This window comes from Atractosteus spatula (genome assembly GCF_055471065.1).
Source record: "Atractosteus spatula isolate fAtrSpa1 chromosome 10 unlocalized genomic scaffold, fAtrSpa1.hap1 SUPER_10_unloc_1, whole genome shotgun sequence".
Lineage (NCBI taxonomy): Eukaryota > Metazoa > Chordata > Actinopteri > Semionotiformes > Lepisosteidae > Atractosteus > Atractosteus spatula.
Genome location: NW_028296612.1, coordinates 562,021 through 569,932, shown reverse-complemented (window position 1 = coordinate 569,932; position 7,912 = coordinate 562,021). Strand labels below are relative to the sequence as shown.

The window sequence follows — 7,912 nt, the reverse complement described above, 5'->3', positions numbered from 1 at the left end:
TTCCAAGTTTATTAACTTGTCTCTGTGCTTGTATGTACTCTTCAATAGCCACTGATGTTATTTACAACAGCTATTTTAAAAAAGTAAATTTGCATTCTTTGGACTTCTTTCTAAAGAATTGGCACATTTGGTGGCTCTGTGGCTAAGGATCTGCACCTGTGGCTGGAAGGTTGCTGGTTTACATCCCACGGTCGGCAGAGGAATCCTACTCCATGGGGCTCCAGAACAAGGCCCTTAACCCCAACTGTTGTTGATTGAAAGATTTTATTAAATGTGAAAAAAATCTGAATGTGAAAAAAGGTCAAAATGCTATTGAAAAAAATCAGTAATGTGAGGAAAGATGGATTGTGGGAGCCCCTTAACTACCCATGTCATGCTGTATTTCTCACTCATTCTACTGGGAGTGGTGCCGTCGCTTCTGGATAAAGTCTGTCAGTGGTCATCCCAGACGGGTCAGGTATGACTGCTCTTCGGCACAAGAGACACGTGACTTGCGAGGATCCCGACAGTGTAGACTTTCTTTCAGAGCCCGGATAGCTCAGTCGGTAGAGCATCAGACTTTTAATCTGAGGGCCCAGGGTTCAAGTCCCTGTTCGGGCGGTTGTGCCTTTCTTAAGTCTATTGTGAATCTCATTCTAAATAGTCTTTTATCTTTCACTCTTCTAGCTGTACTGTGGTTATTTTAAATGTCCATTACTTGTATTTACTGTAGTGTATTTAGTGTTTCATTTCACAAACCGAAAATGTTCAATAGATCTTGTCACTCTACTCCACGTAATCATCTAAATTAAATCACAGTAGAATACAGAACACGCAGTGAGGAGCTCACACAGTGAGTACTCTTGAATACGACGAGAGGAAAGGCACACTGCACATCTGCAGAACATCACGTCCGAGTTTACAGCGACAGCAGAGGTTAGAAGCGAAGTAGTTTTTTATTACTCGCTCGCTGAACGATCTCTCAAGAAACCTCGGTTGAGATTTAACGGGTGTCTAACAATCACGTTCAAAAAGGTGACGATAAGTTTTTTTTTTTAACTAGGTAGCCTTAATGGCAACACAGTGTGAGTAATCTTAAAGCAGCTGCAGATGGAGTAGCCGTAATGGCAACACAGTGCTTTGAGTTCGGCTTTTCTTATTTCTTCTGCAGAACCAGTGGTATCGGAATATATTGATCCGTATAAGAAGCGCTTTCGGTTTCTGATCATTTTTATTGAGCGCTGCTCTAAACTTTACATTTGCTCGGGCTAGTTTTCCCCATGAAAAAAAGACATATCCCTAATTACATGATTTCACTTTTCTTATCAACGAGTAGAAATAAAATATATACTTCATTATAAGTACCACAGGCAAGATGGCTGGTGGTCTAAGGCGTTGCGTTCAGGTCGCAGTTACCCCTGGAGACGTTTGTTAAAATCTCACTTCTAATAAAGAGGTCTTTCTCGTTAGAATAGAAACGATAGAAGCCTTAAGCAGGAAAAAAATCACAACATCTCGCATTTCACGTGTTTAATGTTAACTGTCTCAGTGGTTGCCTCGGTGATTGATGGCTCTTTTCCCTCGCAGGGTGACGGCAAACTTCTTCAGAGAGGGAGTCTCCCACGCACGGCTTTTCTTTATCAAGAGCTGAGACAACAGAAACAGACTTCAAACTGACATGAATTACTTCTTGAGCGTTTATGACTGTCTTTAAAAGCTGAGAGCAGGTGAAAAAGTGTTTGGAAATGAGGCAATGACTGCTAACAGTAAACAGAGCTGACGCTCAGCTGCAGACAAGCGCTCCTCGTTAGTATTGTAACGCTTACGGCCGACAGGTACTGTGTAAGAGCCGGCGTACCAGAGCAGGTGACGTCACCGCCCTTCCCTGTGATAGCAGGACTACAGCTACTGGGCTGTGGAGAGATCTCTCTTTAGCTCACGGGGCTGGGTCGCTGCAGAGAGACGCGGAAGTCCCGGGTTCGAGCCCCGGACGGTGTGGGGCCGACCTGATGCGGCAAGGGCGCCCGCCTGAGCCCCCGTTGCGTTACAGTATACTGCTGAGTACCCCCGCTTGTTGCGCGGTAGACCGGGGTACGTTTCTGTGACAGGGCGCTGGTTTAATTTTTTAACAACCTGACTTCACTTAAAAAGTGTGTACTGTGTACTACGTTTCGGACTAGTTAGTGCGGTAGAATATGGAGATCATCTCCAGCTTTGAGCTCAACTGCAACAAGAAGTCATACTAAATGTAGTATAGTGAGTAGAAATCGCGAGACAACAGAACGAGAGAGTAGAAGGCGGGAATATATGGTGTAAGGGCGTGATCTGTGTAGTTAACAAAATAGTTAAAATAATATAAAAACGTCTCTTTATTAAGATACACAACATTTATGGCGACGAGAGATGAGTGCTTGACGGACTCAAAGCGAGCAGAATACTGCAGATTTTTGTTCTCTTGCTGGTAGAAACGAACTTTTGAATTTTCGGACTTTTCGTTTAGCTTGCGCCATGGAAGATATGGCAGCCGCGCCGAGAAGCTTTGCTTATGCCCAGCTTTTTCTACCGCTTCTACTGAAACTCGGAGCTCCGGATTTGTATGCGGAATACAAGATATGGATGGAGTCGTACAGATTTTTTTAAATAGCCAGTGGATCTACAGAAGCTCCGGATGCCGTGAGACGTGCTACATTACTGCACTGTATCTGGGTGCCCGTGCAGCGGATTTTCGCCAACCTCCCTGTTGAAAAAGGTACATATGAACAGACTGTAGCTGCCTTAGACGCTTACTTTACACCGCAGAGAAATGTGGTTTTGGAACGGCATAAATTTAGGCAGAGAACTTCAGTTGATGCTTTTGTGACTGCACTAAGAGGACTGGCTAAATCTTGTGACTTTGGAGTATTGGAAACTGACATGTTAAGAGATCAACTTGTGGAAAAATGTGCACATAAGAGACTATAAATTGCTGCAGGAGGAAGGGCTGACTTTAGAAAGAGCTCTTACAGTCGCTAGAATTCATGAAGCAGCTCAAGCAGAATCAAGAATGCTTTCTGACCACAGTGACAAAGTGACACTGAACGGGGCGCTCGCTCAAACAAAAGCCGAGCAGCAGGACGCAGTCATGCTAGAGATATACTGTAGAAGAACAGGGGACGGCTGACATTACATGTTACAGGTGCGGACTAACAATGCACAAAGCAGATGAATGCGGAGCGTGAACAGCAAAATGTGTACACTGTAAGAAAACAGGACATTATGCACACGTCTGCAGAACATCACGTCCGAGTTTAAGGACAGCAACATCAGAGATTGGAAGCTAGGGAGTTTCAGGTCTGTGTTTTTATTATAGGTTCAAGAAAGTCTGAATACCTTTGCAAGAAGTATTTCAGAATCCCACTCAAATCCAGTACGAATGCCGCATAAATCTGCATTGTACAATTAGTATACTGTTTGTCCGTTGAATCAAACACGCCTTATGAAGCATTTCTAAAACAGGAGAGATCGTTAGGGAATGCGTCTTCCTGTAAAAATAAAATGACTTCAAGGGCACTATAAGCAGAGGTGTGAAAGCCTGCTCTACAGAAGAACTATAGCCAGAGATGCCAAAGAGGTCGAGATTTCACCACGTGAGAGAAAGCATCTCAGAAAACGAAGTTGCGGTCGTTTCCACGCGTTATAAAACCACTAGGTCAAACAACAAGAGCTGAAGAGAGTAACGCGGCCGAGCGCTCTAAGGAGTTGGCTTAAACCTCCAGTCTCTTCAGGAGCATCTGTTGGATTCGCACTGCTACAGCATATCTCCTTGTTAAGTATCCCTTTTATTGTTGTTGCTGCCTCCAGGCGATGTAAACCAGATTCAGAAAAAAATAATTTGAACAACATTATTCCCATATTTGCTCGAAGGCGCGGTGGCCAAGTGGTAAGGCGTCTGTCTCGTTAACTGAAGACCGTCGGTTCAATCCCCACCCGTGCCTGTTTCATTTGTCGCCGCTTTCCTTCAGTTTCAATGTCTTCAAAGAACTCGTAATGTAGGAGTCTCAATAGTAAAAGAACATAACTGTCGCCAGTGATTACTATTCTTGCATATCCTGCCTTGTTTTTTAGTCGACAAAGCTTGTCTCTCTTCACACCCATCTTCCGAATGATCGCCTCAGCACTGGGAAGGAACGTGCGCTTGGTAAACCCCCCCATGGTCTGATCACAAACAGATCGGGTGAGCTGTCAGTCCAGGTTGGAAGTGACGTTCGAAAGCACTAAAAATCTGACTTTGGAACGAGAAGACCGTGTTTTTTTAACGAGTAAACGATAAAATAATATACTGCCTGCAAGACTATGTCAAGTTCAAGTTCAAATTCAAGTTTATTGTCATTATACTCATATACAGGTATATATTATAACGAAATGCTATTTAGCTAGCTCTCGGACATAAGTAGTACAAAGAAAAAAACACAGAGACAGAGACAACAGCCGATGTGCAAAAAACAACAACAGGCAGTGTGCAAAACAACAAAAAGGTAACAGGTTATGTGCAAAAACATGCATCAAAAGAATGAAATAAAGGGATAGAAATTATGGGGAGTGAACTTTTGACATGTATGGTAGAGGTAGATTTTCAATGTGTTTGGGTTTTTGGTAAGAAAGAAGGCACTGTGAGGTTCAGATCATAGGTGAGAGGTGAGGTGAGAGTGAGAGAGGCTGGGAGTTTAATAGTTTGATAGTGCGGGGGTAAAAACTGTTTCTGAGTCTGGTACTCCGGACCCGAATGCTCTGGTACCGTTTTCCATGTCATGCTAAACGCCACAAATTGTGTTCGTCCAGTCGTATCAATCGTCCTAAAGTTACAGAAAATCGGATGCAACTGGTACAATCAGCACCCATTTCTTCAGGATAGTGGAGCGGTTTAAAACAGCAAATTCACAGTTTTGTGTCTTTCAATCTTTGTGTTCCGCTCTCCAAATAGAAGCACGGGTTCAAATCCCACTCCCGACAGTCAGGCGTTTTACCTTGTCTTTTTTACCTGCCTTTACACTATTTCAGTCTTGTTGTGCTCGCTGACAATCACAGTACAAGGAAAACGGAGAAACCGCTTTGGAAAAACATAACGGACAGAAAAAAGCTTCGTAAGCACGTGAATGTGATTAGCAGCAGTAAGGTATGCATTCAAATGTTTAAGGCAGATTTATAAAAGCAGCAGAAGAAAGGTGCAGCACAATGCAATTTGTGAGAGTTCGCTGGTTTTTATGCTGCTTGGATTTCTTTCAAGCCTATGAAGTGACCCCCGTTTTATTTTCATTTTCAAACTTCAGAACCGAATAACAAAAAGATTTCATGTGTGACAGCATTCCGTTGCAAATACCGTTTCCACGATGTATTCAGCGACGGGAATGAAATATTTTAGTGCTGGCTCAAATGCGAGGAATTTCAGAAAAACCTGGAAAAGCAACGCTTGCAGTAAATGACAAATTTAAAGCGTGTAGTCAGCATGAACAGAACAACGCAATGCTCTGTAAAAACGATCTGAAGCCGCAAATGCTCTTTTATCTCGGCAGTTCATTCCGATACGATGTTTCCGCAGTATAAATGAAATGCCGAACTCCAAACATGTTGTTGCCATTATTGTTACTCCTGCTGCTGTAGTTTTAAGCTTTAATCAGTGGGTATGTAATGTTGTAAAGGGGCTGGACTACTTTGTTCAGTCCAAATTCCATTATGTGAATTTATGCTTTTTTAATATAAGCATTAACAATACAATGCGTGCTCAAAAACCATTACTTATTAGCTTAAGAAGCGGCAGTGTTTTGACAAAGTGTGGTATTCGAACAGATAATCCTGAAGTGTTTAATACTTGCTTGTGAGCAAATCTCCCTCGATTTAGACAAACTCTTGTTCGGCCGATGATTTCAGATCAAAATCTGAATCAAGTGGAAAGAAAGCTGAATTACGCTGGGTACTGGGTATCACTGTTACGCCATCAGGTCATGCTAGGAGGATTGGCGGGATCAAATTGACACAGAGGGACCCAATGTGGGGGCTGAACCCACAGTTCTGAGATTAAGAGATTCTTGCTCTTTGGACTGCGCCTATATAACTCTGGTGCTACAGCAGTAATGTTTCTGGGTGTGGATGAACATGACATAATAGACTGACAGCAGGAACACGTGACAGTATCGCTATATTTGTCTGCAGTATATTGTGTTGAGAGCAGCAATAACTTTCCTGCAGAGATGGGAGTGCCTTTAATACAGCTCTTTCAATCAGACAGAGTAATAGGAACCGACCTCAAGTTTCGGCTGTGGATCCATCTGCACATGGGGGAAGAGACAGTAAAATAGCGACGAAGAAACAGAAAGAATTGTGCTCGCTGCAAAATAGGAAAGAAAGAGGTGTTAGGACACGTAAAACAGCTTGGCGATAATTTGCAGCGACAGTTTTATGTTATTTAGTACACAGATTTCTCTTCATGTTCCTTAAGATGTGTAATTTGTATGTTTGAACAAACAGTAATTTGTATGAGAACAGTTTATTCTAAAGTCCTGTCAATTAACAGTGGAGAGCTACCTGGTGCACGTCTTCAAGAAGACTCTCTTTAAGACGATTACAAGTTTCTCGAACAAATCTGCGTCATATTTTTAAAATAGTTTAGCTAATGAGCAACGAGAGTATAAATGAATTCTCCCACCCTCCATTCGAAGATAAAACTCCATGTGCGAGTCGAAGTTTCCTTGAAGCTACAGATGTTCGTCATTATTGGACATTCCCCGGTGATATTGACTAAGAAGCTCAATTCTTACGTGCTGTAGTTCAACGTGCGCAAAACACTCATATCCCCTGCAAATATCGGCAAGGTCAGTGATATTCTCAACAATTTGTGCCATTGCAATTCGTGCCATACTTTTTCGCAATGTATTCTGACAAGCCAAGATCAGAGGGTCATATTTGAAAAATGGTGCATTAAAATGTCTTGTACTTCAGGATTTTGAAAGTCTATTACATTGTCTCTCACACCTCGGTGTCAGAATTGTGAGACGTTTTTATAATCAGGGGGGAGGGCCGTAGCAATAAGCAGAAAGCACAATCACCTTTTTCCCAGTGCAAGTCCATGTTATGGTGAGTTTTTAAAATTGGTTTGCGATTTTCTAAAATATATTCCATACAAAAATATAATTTGGACAGTCGCTATTTATTTGGATATTCCCTTTCACTGAGGATGTCTACAGTTTTCCAGCCGAATTAGTACTGATCGAATAGAGCCATCTACAGGCGAAAGGCGACATAACATCACAGCAGCAGCATTTAAGGCGGAACGAAAAACGCGAATAAGAAGCCAACTTCAGCCTTGTAGCAGACCCTGGGAGGCACGCTCAAAATAATCATCTTTCCCAGTACTTCAGAGTCATATTTAGAGCGCTTTACTGCAATTTTATGTGATTGATAGGAGATGTGAAGCCATCGAGCCTGTACTGCCATTTCTCATGCTTTCTCTCAGTGTCGGAGCTGCAATTGCGTGTAAAGGAGGCGACTTGAAAATGAAACGTGTAATCACCTTACAGAGGGTCTTCACGACGGGGTGTGTCAGCTAGTTCTCCATTATCGTCAATTTACTGGACTTCTGAAGAAACCTATCTACAACGAAAATACAAACTGCACAGTTTAAGGTACATGAAGAGAAATCAGTGTGCTGATTGACTCAAAAAATGTCGCTACAAATAATCTGCCAGGCTTATTTACTTGTTCGACCACCTCCCTCCGTCCCCATTTGCTGTTAGCACAATTCTTTCAGTTTCTTTTCTTGTATTTTCCTTGCTATTTTAGTGTTCCCCATGTGGAGATGGATCCACAACCGAAACTGTTTTCACCCTGTGTTTCTGCAGCGTCAGTCTGTATAAGGATCACAACTTGCATAGCTCCAGTGGCGCAATCAATCAGCGCGTGG

At 42.5% G+C, this 7,912-nt stretch overlaps 2 non-coding genes across 2 annotated transcripts; both read left to right on the top strand.

Annotated features, from left to right (window-relative positions):
• The first annotated feature begins 527 nt into the window (after positions 1 to 527).
• Positions 528 to 600, top strand: trnak-uuu (transfer RNA lysine (anticodon UUU)). The gene has a single exon. It is a non-coding gene; the product is annotated as a tRNA-Lys (tRNA).
• A 3,281-nt stretch (positions 601 to 3,881) lies between these two features.
• Positions 3,882 to 3,953, top strand: trnat-cgu (transfer RNA threonine (anticodon CGU)). The gene has a single exon. It is a non-coding gene; the product is annotated as a tRNA-Thr (tRNA).
• The last annotated feature ends 3,959 nt before the right edge of the window (positions 3,954 to 7,912 follow it).